Source organism: Oncorhynchus mykiss, unplaced genomic scaffold (assembly GCF_013265735.2).
Source record: "Oncorhynchus mykiss isolate Arlee unplaced genomic scaffold, USDA_OmykA_1.1 un_scaffold_533, whole genome shotgun sequence".
Classification (NCBI taxonomy): domain Eukaryota; kingdom Metazoa; phylum Chordata; class Actinopteri; order Salmoniformes; family Salmonidae; genus Oncorhynchus; species Oncorhynchus mykiss.
The window spans coordinates 45,832-60,380 of NW_023493980.1; the positions used below are offsets into that span (position 1 = coordinate 45,832).

Sequence of the window (14,549 nt, forward strand, 5' to 3'; positions counted from 1 at the left end):
AGTCCTATCGCCAAAACCATTCAGCCACCTTGTCCTGCGCCCAAGAGGTGATAGTCGGCATTCCGACAAGATCTGCCTGTCTGAGATTGTTCAAGGATCTGCAAAAGGGCTCATCCGGGATTTGAACCCGGGACCTCTCGCACCCTAAGCGAGAATCATACCCCTAGACCAACGAGCCTTACGCAAAAAGTTATTTTTTTGCTTTCTGCAGCAATGACAGTGAAGATATCGATTGACGTGTCCATGGTGCTCTGGAACGATTGAACATCATGTGAGTGTTTTGTGCTTTACTTGTGAGCATAACAGTCTTCCAAAATCTTGACCATGCTTCAGTTCAAATCTTCTGTAGTTCATCTGCTGTGTCTTTCACATTCTGTCTTGTTCAGTCGCAGACAGCAAAATGATGACGAGTTTTTACAAATTAATAAAGTGCAAAATGAGATCAATTCATTTTTTTAAAAACAAATGAAAAAATAAGACTTCCAAAAGAATGGAACTCATTTATTTTGAGTCAAATGAGACCATGAGACAATACCTATAATCGGTCTTCTCACAAAAACATCTCTAGCTTCCGAACCGTTTGACCTACAAATTCATATGACCACTCTCTGGAATGAGGAGACCCTCACGAACATGGTGGTATTCTCAATTTTTCTCTACATCCCCCACAAGGTGTCAGGAGACTCGTCTGAAGTCACAACCGTCTATGTTGCCAAGTTCTGTTTGTAGAATCCAAAATCTTGGGCTACAAACTAATGTGACCCCACTTGTCGCAATGTTCTCCGTTTTGCCCTACGTTCCCAACAAGTGTCACGGGACCTAATCTGAAGGTAACCTGTAGTGATTAAAATGATAGATTTTTCAACCAGGGACCTCTCGCAACCTAAGCCATAATCATACACCTAAACCGTGAAAGTGAATTATCACTTCCACCAAAATGACGGTCAAATTATGAGTCGATGTCTCAATGTTGCTACTGAGCTGCACATAGCATTGGTGGTATAGTGGTGAGCATAGTTGCCTTCCAAGCAGTTGACTCGGGTTTGATTCCCGGCCAATGCAGAGCCTGAGGAATTCATTTGTTTTAGGGGCTGGATGTCATTTCAAGTGTATTACATTTGAATCATTATCCTTGTACTTGGAAGTCAGAATTGCTCCTACATTCTGCAGGTTATCTAAAATAATAAATGTTGTGCGACGTTGAACCAACAAGTGCATATCAAAATAGATTTGCAGTCCTATCGCCAAAACCATTCAGCCACCTTGTCCTGCGCCCAAGAGGTGATAGTCGGCATTCCGACAAGATCTGCCTGTCTGAGATTGTTCAAGGATCTGCAAAAGGGCTCATCCGGGATTTGAACCCGGGACCTCTCGCACCCTAAGCGAGAATCTACCCCTAGACCAACGAGCCTTACGCAAAAAGTTATTTTTTTGCTTTCTGCAGCAATGACAGTGAAGATATCGATTGACGTTGTCCATGGTGCTTGGAACGATTGAAACTCATGTGAGTGTTTTTGTGCTTTACTTGTGAGCATAACAGTCTTCCAAAATCTTGACCATGCTTCAGTTCAAATCTTCTGTAGTTCATCTGCTGTGCTTTCACATTCTGTCTTGTTCAGTCGCAACAGCAAAATGATGACGAGTTTTTACAAATTAATAAAGTGCAAAATGAGATCAATTCATTTTTTTTTTAAAAACAAATGAAAAAATAAGACTTCCAAAAGAATGGAAACTCATTTATTTTGAGTCAAATGAGACCATGAGACAATACCTATAATCGGTCTTCTCACAAAAACATCTCTAGCTTCCGAACCGTTTGACCTACAAATTCATATGACCACTCTCTGGAATGAGGAGACCCTCACGAACATGGTGGTATTCTCAATTTTTTCTCTACATCCCCCACAAGTGTCAGGAGACTCGTCTGAAGTCACAACCGTCTATGTTGCCAAGTTCTGTTTGTAGAATCCAAAATCTTGGGCTACAAACTAATGTGACCCCACTTGTCGCAATGTTCTCCGTTTTGCCCTACGTTCCCAACAAGTGTCACGGGACTAATCTGAAGGTAACCTGTAGTGATTAAAATGATAGATTTTTTCAACCAGGGGACCTCTCGCAACCTAAGCCATAATCATACACCTAAACCGTGAAAGTGAATTATCACTTTCCACCAAAATGACGGTCAAATTATGAGTCGATGTCTCAATGTTGCTTACTGAGCTGCACATAGCATTGGTGGTATAGTGGTGAGCATAGTTGTCCTTCCAAGCAGTGACTCGGGTTTGATTCCCGGCCAATGCAGAGCCTGAGGAATTCATTTGTTTTAGGGGCTGGATGTCATTTCAAGTGTATTACATTTGAATCATTATCCTTGTACTTGGAAGTCAGAATTGCTCCTACATTCTGCAGGTTATCTAAAATAATAAATGTTGTGCGACGTTGAACCAACAAGTGCATATCAAAATAGATTTGCAGTCCTATCGCCAAAACCATTCAGCCACCTTGTCCTGCGCCCAAGAGGTGATAGTCGGCATTCCGACAAGATCTGCCTGTCTGAGATTGTTCAAGGATCTGCAAAAGGGCTCATCCGGGATTTGAACCCGGGACCTCTCGCACCCTAAGCGAGAATCATACCCCTAGACCAACGAGCCTTACGCAAAAAGTTATTTTTTTTGCTTTCTGCAGCAATGACAGTGAAGATATCGATTGACGTTGTCCATGGTGCTTGGAACGATTGAACATCATGTGAGTGTTTTGTGCTTTACTTGTGAGCATAACAGTCTTCCAAAATCTTGACCATGCTTCAGTTCAAATCTTCTGTAGTTCATCTGCTGTGTCTTTCACATTCTGTCCTTGTTCAGTCGCGACAGCAAAATGATGACGAGTTTTTACAAATTAATAAAGTGCAAAATGAGATCAATTCATTTTTTTAAAACAAATGAAAAAATAAGACTTCCAAAAGAATGGAAACTCATTTATTTTGAGTCAAATGAGACCATGAGACAATACCTATAATCGGTCTTCTCACAAAAACATCTCTAGCCTTCCGAACCGTTTGACCTACAAATTCATATGACCACTCTCTGGAATGAGGAGACCCTCACGAACATGGTGGTATTCTCAATTTTTCTCTACATCCCCCACAAGTGTCAGGAGGACTCGTCTGAAGTCACAACCGTCTATGTTGCCAAGTTCTGTTTGTAGAATCCAAAATCTTGGGCTACAAAACTAATGTGACCCCACTTGTCGCAATGTTCTCCGTTTTGCCCTACGTTCCCAACAAGTGTCACGGGACTAATCTGAAGGTAACCTGTAGTGATTAAAATGATAGATTTTTTCAACCAGGGACCTCTCGCAACCTAAGCCATAATCATACACCTAAACGTGAAAGTGAATTATCACTTTCCACCAAAATGACGGTCAAATTATGAGTCGATGTCTCAATGTTGCTACTGAGCTGCACATAGCATTGGTGGTATAGTGGTGAGCATAGTTGCCTTCCAAGCAGTTGACTCGGGTTTGATTCCCGGCCAATGCAGAGCCTGAGGAATTCATTTGTTTTAGGGGCTGGATGTCATTTCAAGTGTATTACATTTGAATCATTATCCTTGTACTTGGAAGTCAGAATTGCCTCTACATTCTGCAGGTTATCTAAAATAATAAATGTTGTGCGACGTTTGAACCAACAAGTGCATATCAAAATAGATTTGCAGTCCTATCGCCAAAACCATTCAGCCACCTTGTCCTGCGCCCAAGAGGGTGATAGTCGCATTCCGACAAGATCTGCCTGTCTGAGATTGTTCAAGGATCTGCAAAAGGGCTCATCGGGATTTGAACCCGGGACCTCTCGCACCCCTAAGCGAGAATCATACCCCTAGACCAACGAGCCTTACGCAAAAAGTTATTTTTTGCTTTCTGCAGCAATGACAGTGAAGATATCGATTGACGTGTCCATGGTGCTTGGAACGATTGAACATCATGTGAGTGTTTTGTGCTTTACTTGTGAGCATAACAGTCTTCCAAATCTTGACCATGCTTCAGTTCAAATCTTCTGTAGTTCATCTGCTGTGTCTTTCACATTCTGTCTTGTTCAGTCGCGACAGCAAAATGATGACGAGTTTTTACAAATTAATAAAGTGCAAAATGAGATCAATTCATTTTTTTAAAAACAAATGAAAAATAAGACTTCCAAAAGAATGGAACTCATTATTTTGAGTCAAATGAGACCATGAGACAATACCTATAATCGGTCTTCTCACAAAAACATCTCTAGCTTCCGAACCGTTTGACCTACAAATTCATATGGACCACTCTCTGGAATGAGGAGACCCTCACGAACATGGTGGTATTCTCAATTTTCTCTACATCCCCCCACAAGTGTCAGGAGACTCGTCTGAAGTCACAACCGTCTATGTTGCCAAGTTCTGTTTGTAGAATCCAAAATCTTGGGCTACAAACTAATGTGACCCCACTTGTCGCAATGTTTCTCCGTTTTGCCCTACGTTCCCAACAAGTGTCACGGGACTAATCTGAAGGTAACCTGTAGTGATTAAAATGATAGATTTTTCAACCAGGGACCTCTCGCAACCTAAGCCATAATCATACACCTAAACCGTGAAAGTGAATTATCACTTTCCACCAAAATGACGGTCAAATTATGAGTCGATGTCTCAATGTTGCTACTGAGCTGCACATAGCATTGGTGGTATAGTGGTGAGCATAGTTGCCTTCCAAGCAGTTGACTCGGGTTTGATTCCCGGCAATGCAGAGCCTGAGGAATTCATTTGTTTTAGGGGCTGGATGTCATTTCAAGTGTATTACATTTGAATCATTATCCTTGTACTTGGAAGTCAGAATTGCTCCTACATTCTGCAGGTTATCTAAAATAATAAATGTTGTGCGACGTTGAACCAACAAGTGCATATCAAAATAGATTTGCAGTCCTATCGCCAAAACCATTTCAGCCACCTTGTCCTGCGCCCAAGAGGTGATAGTCGGCATTCCGACAAGATCTGCCTGTCTGAGATTGTTCAAGGATCTGCAAAAGGGCTCATCCGGGATTTGAACCCCGGGACCTCTCGCACCCTAAGCGAGAATCATACCCCTAGACCAACGAGCCTTACGCAAAAAGTTATTTTTTTGCTTTCTGCAGCAATGACAGTGAAGATATCGATTGACGTGTCCATGGTGCTTGGAACGATTGAACATCATGTGAGTGTTTTTGTGCTTTACTTGTGAGCATAACAGTCTTCCAAAATCTTGACCATGCTTCAGTTCAAATCTTCTGTAGTTCATCTGCTGTGTCTTTCACATTCTGTCTTGTTCAGTCGCGACAGCAAAATGATGACGAGTTTTTACAAATTAATAAAGTGCAAAAATGAGATCAATTCATTTTTTTTAAAAACAAATGAAAAAATAAGACTTCCAAAGAATGGAACTCATTTATTTTGAGTCAATGAGACCATGAGACAATACCTATAATCGGTCTTCTCACAAAAACATCTCTAGCTTCCGAACCGTTTGACCTACAAATTCATATGACCACTCTCTGGAATGAGGAGACCCTCACGAACATGGTGGTATTCTCAATTTTTCTCTACATCCCCCACAAGTGTCAGGAGACTCGTCTGAAGTCACAACCGTCTATGTTGCCAAGTTCTGTTTGTAGAATCCAAAATCTTGGGCTACAAACTAATGTGACCCCACTTGTCGCAATGTTCTCCGTTTTGCCCTACGTTCCCAACAAGTGTCACGGGACTAATCTGAAGGTAACCTGTAGTGATTAAAATGATAGATTTTTCAACCAGGGACCTCTCGCAACCTAAGCCATAATCATACACCTAAACCGTGAAAGTGAATTATCACTTTCCACCCAAAATGACGGTCAAATTATGAGTCGATGTCTCAATGTTGCTACTGAGCTGCACATAGCATTGGTGGTATAGTGGTGAGCATAGTTGCCTTCCAAGCAGTTGACTCGGGTTTGATTCCCGGCCAATGCAGAGCCTGAGGAATTCATTTGTTTTAGGGGCTGGATGTCATTTCAAGTGTATTACATTTGAATCATTATCCTTGTACTTGGAAGTCAGAATTGCTCCTACATTCTGCAGGTTATCTAAAATAATAAATGTTGTGCGACGTTGAACCAACAAGTGCATATCAAAATAGATTTGCAGTCCTATCGCCAAAACCATTCAGCCACCTTGTCCTGCGCCCAAGAGGTGATAGTCGGCATTCCGACAAGATCTGCCTGTCTGAGATTGTTCAAGGATCTGCAAAAGGGCTCATCCGGGATTTGAACCCGGGACCTCTCGCACCCTAAGCGAGAATCATACCCCTAGACCAACGAGCCTTACGCAAAAAGTTATTTTTTTGCTTTCTGCAGCAATGACAGTGAAGATATCGATTGACGTGTCCATGGTGCTTGGAACGATTGAACATCATGTGAGTGTTTTGTGCTTTACTTGTGAGCATAACAGTCTTCCAAAATCTTGACCATGCTTCAGTTCAAATCTTCTGTAGTTCATCTGCTGTGTCTTTCACATTCTGTCTTGTTCAGTCGCGACAGCAAAATGATGACGAGTTTTTACAAATTAATAAAGTGCAAAATGAGATCAATTCATTTTTTAAAAACAAATGAAAAAATAAGACTTCCAAAAGAATGGAACTCATTTATTTTGAGTCAAATGAGACCATGAGACAATACCTATAATCGGTCTTCTCACAAAAACATCTCTAGCTTCCGAACCGTTTGACCTACAAATTCATATGACCACTCTCTGGAATGAGGAGACCCTCACGAACATGGTGGTATTCTCAATTTTTCTCTACATCCCCCACAAGTGTCAGGAGACTCGTCTGAAGTCACAACCGTCTATGTTGCCAAGTTCTGTTTGTAGAATCCAAAATCTTGGGCTACAAACTAATGTGACCCCACTTGTCGCAATGTTCTCCGTTTTGCCCTACGTTCCCAACAAGTGTCACGGGACTAATCTGAAGGTAACCTGTAGTGATTAAAATGATAGATTTTTCAACCAGGGACCTCTCGCAACCTAAGCCATAATCATACACCTAAACCGTGAAAGTGAATTATCACTTTCCACCAAAATGACGGTCAAATTATGAGTCGATGTCTCAATGTTGCTACTGAGCTGCACATAGCATTGGTGGTATAGTGGTGAGCATAGTTGCCTTCCAAGCAGTTGACTCGGGTTTGATTCCCGGCCAATGCAGAGCCTGAGGAATTCATTTGTTTTAGGGGCTGGATGTCATTTCAAGTGTATTACATTTGAATCATTATCCTTGTACTTGGAAGTCAGAATTGCTCCTACATTCTGCAGGTTATCTAAAATAATAAATGTTGTGCGACGTTGAACCAACAAGTGCATATCAAAATAGATTTGCAGTCCTATCGCCAAAACCATTCAGCCACCTTGTCCTGCGCCCAAGAGGTGATAGTCGGCATTCCGACAAGATCTGCCTGTCTGAGATTGTTCAAGGATCTGCAAAAGGGCTCATCCGGGATTTGAACCCGGGACCTCTCGCACCCTAAGCGAGAATCATACCCCTAGACCAACGAGCCTTACGCAAAAAGTTATTTTTTTGCTTTCTGCAGCAATGACAGTGAAGATATCGATTGACGTGTCCATGGTGCTTGGAACGATTGAACATCATGTGAGTGTTTTGTGCTTTACTTGTGAGCATAACAGTCTTCCAAAATCTTGACCATGCTTCAGTTCAAATCTTCTGTAGTTCATCTGCTGTGTCTTTCACATTCTGTCTTGTTCAGTCGCGACAGCAAAATGATGACGAGTTTTTACAAATTAATAAAGTGCAAAATGAGATCAATTCATTTTTTTAAAAACAAATGAAAAAATAAGACTTCCAAAAGAATGGAACTCATTTATTTTGAGTCAAATGAGACCATGAGACAATACCTATAATCGGTCTTCTCACAAAAACATCTCTAGCTTCCGAACCGTTTGACCTACAAATTCATATGACCACTCTCTGGAATGAGGAGACCCTCACGAACATGGTGGTATTCTCAATTTTTCTCTACATCCCCCACAAGTGTCAGGAGACTCGTCTGAAGTCACAACCGTCTATGTTGCCAAGTTCTGTTTGTAGAATCCAAAATCTTGGGCTACAAACTAATGTGACCCCACTTGTCGCAATGTTCTCCGTTTTGCCCTACGTTCCCAACAAGTGTCACGGGACTAATCTGAAGGTAACCTGTAGTGATTAAAATGATAGATTTTTCAACCAGGGACCTCTCGCAACCTAAGCCATAATCATACACCTAAACCGTGAAAGTGAATTATCACTTTCCACCAAAATGACGGTCAAATTATGAGTCGATGTCTCAATGTTGCTACTGAGCTGCACATAGCATTGGTGGTATAGTGGTGAGCATAGTTGCCTTCCAAGCAGTTGACTCGGGTTTGATTCCCGGCCAATGCAGAGCCTGAGGAATTCATTTGTTTTAGGGGCTGGATGTCATTTCAAGTGTATTACATTTGAATCATTATCCTTGTACTTGGAAGTCAGAATTGCTCCTACATTCTGCAGGTTATCTAAAATAATAAATGTTGTGCGACGTTGAACCAACAAGTGCATATCAAAATAGATTTGCAGTCCTATCGCCAAAACCATTCAGCCACCTTGTCCTGCGCCCAAGAGGTGATAGTCGGCATTCCGACAAGATCTGCCTGTCTGAGATTGTTCAAGGATCTGCAAAAGGGCTCATCCGGGATTTGAACCCGGGACCTCTCGCACCCTAAGCGAGAATCATACCCCTAGACCAACGAGCCTTACGCAAAAAGTTATTTTTTTGCTTTCTGCAGCAATGACAGTGAAGATATCGATTGACGTGTCCATGGTGCTTGGAACGATTGAACATCATGTGAGTGTTTTGTGCTTTACTTGTGAGCATAACAGTCTTCCAAAATCTTGACCATGCTTCAGTTCAAATCTTCTGTAGTTCATCTGCTGTGTCTTTCACATTCTGTCTTGTTCAGTCGCGACAGCAAAATGATGACGAGTTTTTACAAATTAATAAAGTGCAAAATGAGATCAATTCATTTTTTTAAAAACAAATGAAAAAATAAGACTTCCAAAAGAATGGAACTCATTTATTTTGAGTCAAATGAGACCATGAGACAATACCTATAATCGGTCTTCTCACAAAAACATCTCTAGCTTCCGAACCGTTTGACCTACAAATTCATATGACCACTCTCTGGAATGAGGAGACCCTCACGAACATGGTGGTATTCTCAATTTTTCTCTACATCCCCCACAAGTGTCAGGAGACTCGTCTGAAGTCACAACCGTCTATGTTGCCAAGTTCTGTTTGTAGAATCCAAAATCTTGGGCTACAAACTAATGTGACCCCACTTGTCGCAATGTTCTCCGTTTTGCCCTACGTTCCCAACAAGTGTCACGGGACTAATCTGAAGGTAACCTGTAGTGATTAAAATGATAGATTTTTCAACCAGGGACCTCTCGCAACCTAAGCCATAATCATACACCTAAACCGTGAAAGTGAATTATCACTTTCCACCAAAATGACGGTCAAATTATGAGTCGATGTCTCAATGTTGCTACTGAGCTGCACATAGCATTGGTGGTATAGTGGTGAGCATAGTTGCCTTCCAAGCAGTTGACTCGGGTTTGATTCCCGGCCAATGCAGAGCCTGAGGAATTCATTTGTTTTAGGGGCTGGATGTCATTTCAAGTGTATTACATTTGAATCATTATCCTTGTACTTGGAAGTCAGAATTGCTCCTACATTCTGCAGGTTATCTAAAATAATAAATGTTGTGCGACGTTGAACCAACAAGTGCATATCAAAATAGATTTGCAGTCCTATCGCCAAAACCATTCAGCCACCTTGTCCTGCGCCCAAGAGGTGATAGTCGGCATTCCGACAAGATCTGCCTGTCTGAGATTGTTCAAGGATCTGCAAAAGGGCTCATCCGGGATTTGAACCCGGGACCTCTCGCACCCTAAGCGAGAATCATACCCCTAGACCAACGAGCCTTACGCAAAAAGTTATTTTTTTGCTTTCTGCAGCAATGACAGTGAAGATATCGATTGACGTGTCCATGGTGCTTGGAACGATTGAACATCATGTGAGTGTTTTGTGCTTTACTTGTGAGCATAACAGTCTTCCAAAATCTTGACCATGCTTCAGTTCAAATCTTCTGTAGTTCATCTGCTGTGTCTTTCACATTCTGTCTTGTTCAGTCGCGACAGCAAAATGATGACGAGTTTTTACAAATTAATAAAGTGCAAAATGAGATCAATTCATTTTTTTAAAAACAAATGAAAAAATAAGACTTCCAAAAGAATGGAACTCATTTATTTTGAGTCAAATGAGACCATGAGACAATACCTATAATCGGTCTTCTCACAAAAACATCTCTAGCTTCCGAACCGTTTGACCTACAAATTCATATGACCACTCTCTGGAATGAGGAGACCCTCACGAACATGGTGGTATTCTCAATTTTTCTCTACATCCCCCACAAGTGTCAGGAGACTCGTCTGAAGTCACAACCGTCTATGTTGCCAAGTTCTGTTTGTAGAATCCAAAATCTTGGGCTACAAACTAATGTGACCCCACTTGTCGCAATGTTCTCCGTTTTGCCCTACGTTCCCAACAAGTGTCACGGGACTAATCTGAAGGTAACCTGTAGTGATTAAAATGATAGATTTTTCAACCAGGGACCTCTCGCAACCTAAGCCATAATCATACACCTAAACCGTGAAAGTGAATTATCACTTTCCACCAAAATGACGGTCAAATTATGAGTCGATGTCTCAATGTTGCTACTGAGCTGCACATAGCATTGGTGGTATAGTGGTGAGCATAGTTGCCTTCCAAGCAGTTGACTCGGGTTTGATTCCCGGCCAATGCAGAGCCTGAGGAATTCATTTGTTTTAGGGGCTGGATGTCATTTCAAGTGTATTACATTTGAATCATTATCCTTGTACTTGGAAGTCAGAATTGCTCCTACATTCTGCAGGTTATCTAAAATAATAAATGTTGTGCGACGTTGAACCAACAAGTGCATATCAAAATAGATTTGCAGTCCTATCGCCAAAACCATTCAGCCACCTTGTCCTGCGCCCAAGAGGTGATAGTCGGCATTCCGACAAGATCTGCCTGTCTGAGATTGTTCAAGGATCTGCAAAAGGGCTCATCCGGGATTTGAACCCGGGACCTCTCGCACCCTAAGCGAGAATCATACCCCTAGACCAACGAGCCTTACGCAAAAAGTTATTTTTTTGCTTTCTGCAGCAATGACAGTGAAGATATCGATTGACGTGTCCATGGTGCTTGGAACGATTGAACATCATGTGAGTGTTTTGTGCTTTACTTGTGAGCATAACAGTCTTCCAAAATCTTGACCATGCTTCAGTTCAAATCTTCTGTAGTTCATCTGCTGTGTCTTTCACATTCTGTCTTGTTCAGTCGCGACAGCAAAATGATGACGAGTTTTTACAAATTAATAAAGTGCAAAATGAGATCAATTCATTTTTTTAAAAACAAATGAAAAAATAAGACTTCCAAAAGAATGGAACTCATTTATTTTGAGTCAAATGAGACCATGAGACAATACCTATAATCGGTCTTCTCACAAAAACATCTCTAGCTTCCGAACCGTTTGACCTACAAATTCATATGACCACTCTCTGGAATGAGGAGACCCTCACGAACATGGTGGTATTCTCAATTTTTCTCTACATCCCCCACAAGTGTCAGGAGACTCGTCTGAAGTCACAACCGTCTATGTTGCCAAGTTCTGTTTGTAGAATCCAAAATCTTGGGCTACAAACTAATGTGACCCCACTTGTCGCAATGTTCTCCGTTTTGCCCTACGTTCCCAACAAGTGTCACGGGACTAATCTGAAGGTAACCTGTAGTGATTAAAATGATAGATTTTTCAACCAGGGACCTCTCGCAACCTAAGCCATAATCATACACCTAAACCGTGAAAGTGAATTATCACTTTCCACCAAAATGACGGTCAAATTATGAGTCGATGTCTCAATGTTGCTACTGAGCTGCACATAGCATTGGTGGTATAGTGGTGAGCATAGTTGCCTTCCAAGCAGTTGACTCGGGTTTGATTCCCGGCCAATGCAGAGCCTGAGGAATTCATTTGTTTTAGGGGCTGGATGTCATTTCAAGTGTATTACATTTGAATCATTATCCTTGTACTTGGAAGTCAGAATTGCTCCTACATTCTGCAGGTTATCTAAAATAATAAATGTTGTGCGACGTTGAACCAACAAGTGCATATCAAAATAGATTTGCAGTCCTATCGCCAAAACCATTCAGCCACCTTGTCCTGCGCCCAAGAGGTGATAGTCGGCATTCCGACAAGATCTGCCTGTCTGAGATTGTTCAAGGATCTGCAAAAGGGCTCATCCGGGATTTGAACCCGGGACCTCTCGCACCCTAAGCGAGAATCATACCCCTAGACCAACGAGCCTTACGCAAAAAGTTATTTTTTTGCTTTCTGCAGCAATGACAGTGAAGATATCGATTGACGTGTCCATGGTGCTTGGAACGATTGAACATCATGTGAGTGTTTTGTGCTTTACTTGTGAGCATAACAGTCTTCCAAAATCTTGACCATGCTTCAGTTCAAATCTTCTGTAGTTCATCTGCTGTGTCTTTCACATTCTGTCTTGTTCAGTCGCGACAGCAAAATGATGACGAGTTTTTACAAATTAATAAAGTGCAAAATGAGATCAATTCATTTTTTTAAAAACAAATGAAAAAATAAGACTTCCAAAAGAATGGAACTCATTTATTTTGAGTCAAATGAGACCATGAGACAATACCTATAATCGGTCTTCTCACAAAAACATCTCTAGCTTCCGAACCGTTTGACCTACAAATTCATATGACCACTCTCTGGAATGAGGAGACCCTCACGAACATGGTGGTATTCTCAATTTTTCTCTACATCCCCCACAAGTGTCAGGAGACTCGTCTGAAGTCACAACCGTCTATGTTGCCAAGTTCTGTTTGTAGAATCCAAAATCTTGGGCTACAAACTAATGTGACCCCACTTGTCGCAATGTTCTCCGTTTTGCCCTACGTTCCCAACAAGTGTCACGGGACTAATCTGAAGGTAACCTGTAGTGATTAAAATGATAGATTTTTCAACCAGGGACCTCTCGCAACCTAAGCCATAATCATACACCTAAACCGTGAAAGTGAATTATCACTTTCCACCAAAATGACGGTCAAATTATGAGTCGATGTCTCAATGTTGCTACTGAGCTGCACATAGCATTGGTGGTATAGTGGTGAGCATAGTTGCCTTCCAAGCAGTTGACTCGGGTTTGATTCCCGGCCAATGCAGAGCCTGAGGAATTCATTTGTTTTAGGGGCTGGATGTCATTTCAAGTGTATTACATTTGAATCATTATCCTTGTACTTGGAAGTCAGAATTGCTCCTACATTCTGCAGGTTATCTAAAATAATAAATGTTGTGCGACGTTGAACCAACAAGTGCATATCAAAATAGATTTGCAGTCCTATCGCCAAAACCATTCAGCCACCTTGTCCTGCGCCCAAGAGGTGATAGTCGGCATTCCGACAAGATCTGCCTGTCTGAGATTGTTCAAGGATCTGCAAAAGGGCTCATCCGGGATTTGAACCCGGGACCTCTCGCACCCTAAGCGAGAATCATACCCCTAGACCAACGAGCCTTACGCAAAAAGTTATTTTTTTGCTTTCTGCAGCAATGACAGTGAAGATATCGATTGACGTGTCCATGGTGCTTGGAACGATTGAACATCATGTGAGTGTTTTGTGCTTTACTTGTGAGCATAACAGTCTTCCAAAATCTTGACCATGCTTCAGTTCAAATCTTCTGTAGTTCATCTGCTGTGTCTTTCACATTCTGTCTTGTTCAGTCGCGACAGCAAAATGATGACGAGTTTTTACAAATTAATAAAGTGCAAAATGAGATCAATTCATTTTTTTAAAAACAAATGAAAAAATAAGACTTCCAAAAGAATGGAACTCATTTATTTTGAGTCAAATGAGACCATGAGACAATACCTATAATCGGTCTTCTCACAAAAACATCTCTAGCTTCCGAACCGTTTGACCTACAAATTCATATGACCACTCTCTGGAATGAGGAGACCCTCACGAACATGGTGGTATTCTCAATTTTTCTCTACATCCCCCACAAGTGTCAGGAGACTCGTCTGAAGTCACAACCGTCTATGTTGCCAAGTTCTGTTTGTAGAATCCAAAATCTTGGGCTACAAACTAATGTGACCCCACTTGTCGCAATGTTCTCCGTTTTGCCCTACGTTCCCAACAAGTGTCACGGGACTAATCTGAAGGTAACCTGTAGTGATTAAAATGATAGATTTTTCAACCAGGGACCTCTCGCAACCTAAGCCATAATCATACACCTAAACCGTGAAAGTGAATTATCACTTTCCACCAAAATGACGGTCAAATTATGAGTCGATGTCTCAATGTTGCTACTGAGCTGCACATAGCA

At 41.5% G+C, this 14,549-nt stretch overlaps 10 non-coding genes across 10 annotated transcripts; all 10 read right to left on the reverse strand.

Moving 5' to 3' along the window:
* Positions 1-106: 106 nt before the first annotated feature.
* On the reverse strand, positions 107-178 carry trnap-agg. The gene has a single exon. It is a non-coding gene; the product is annotated as a tRNA-Pro (tRNA).
* A 2,401-nt stretch (positions 179-2,579) lies between these two features.
* trnap-agg lies at positions 2,580-2,651 on the reverse strand. The gene has a single exon. It is a non-coding gene; the product is annotated as a tRNA-Pro (tRNA).
* A 2,395-nt stretch (positions 2,652-5,046) lies between these two features.
* On the reverse strand, positions 5,047-5,119 carry trnap-agg. The gene has a single exon. It is a non-coding gene; the product is annotated as a tRNA-Pro (tRNA).
* Positions 5,120-6,280: 1,161 nt separating this feature from the next.
* Positions 6,281-6,352, reverse strand: trnap-agg. The gene has a single exon. It is a non-coding gene; the product is annotated as a tRNA-Pro (tRNA).
* A 1,158-nt stretch (positions 6,353-7,510) lies between these two features.
* trnap-agg lies at positions 7,511-7,582 on the reverse strand. The gene has a single exon. It is a non-coding gene; the product is annotated as a tRNA-Pro (tRNA).
* Positions 7,583-8,741: 1,159 nt separating this feature from the next.
* Positions 8,742-8,813, reverse strand: trnap-agg. The gene has a single exon. It is a non-coding gene; the product is annotated as a tRNA-Pro (tRNA).
* Positions 8,814-9,972: 1,159 nt separating this feature from the next.
* On the reverse strand, positions 9,973-10,044 carry trnap-agg. Its single transcript has one exon. It is a non-coding gene; the product is annotated as a tRNA-Pro (tRNA).
* Positions 10,045-11,203: 1,159 nt separating this feature from the next.
* trnap-agg lies at positions 11,204-11,275 on the reverse strand. Its single transcript has one exon. It is a non-coding gene; the product is annotated as a tRNA-Pro (tRNA).
* Positions 11,276-12,434: 1,159 nt separating this feature from the next.
* On the reverse strand, positions 12,435-12,506 carry trnap-agg. Its single transcript has one exon. It is a non-coding gene; the product is annotated as a tRNA-Pro (tRNA).
* Positions 12,507-13,665: 1,159 nt separating this feature from the next.
* On the reverse strand, positions 13,666-13,737 carry trnap-agg. The gene has a single exon. It is a non-coding gene; the product is annotated as a tRNA-Pro (tRNA).
* Between the last annotated feature and the right edge of the window lie 812 nt (positions 13,738-14,549).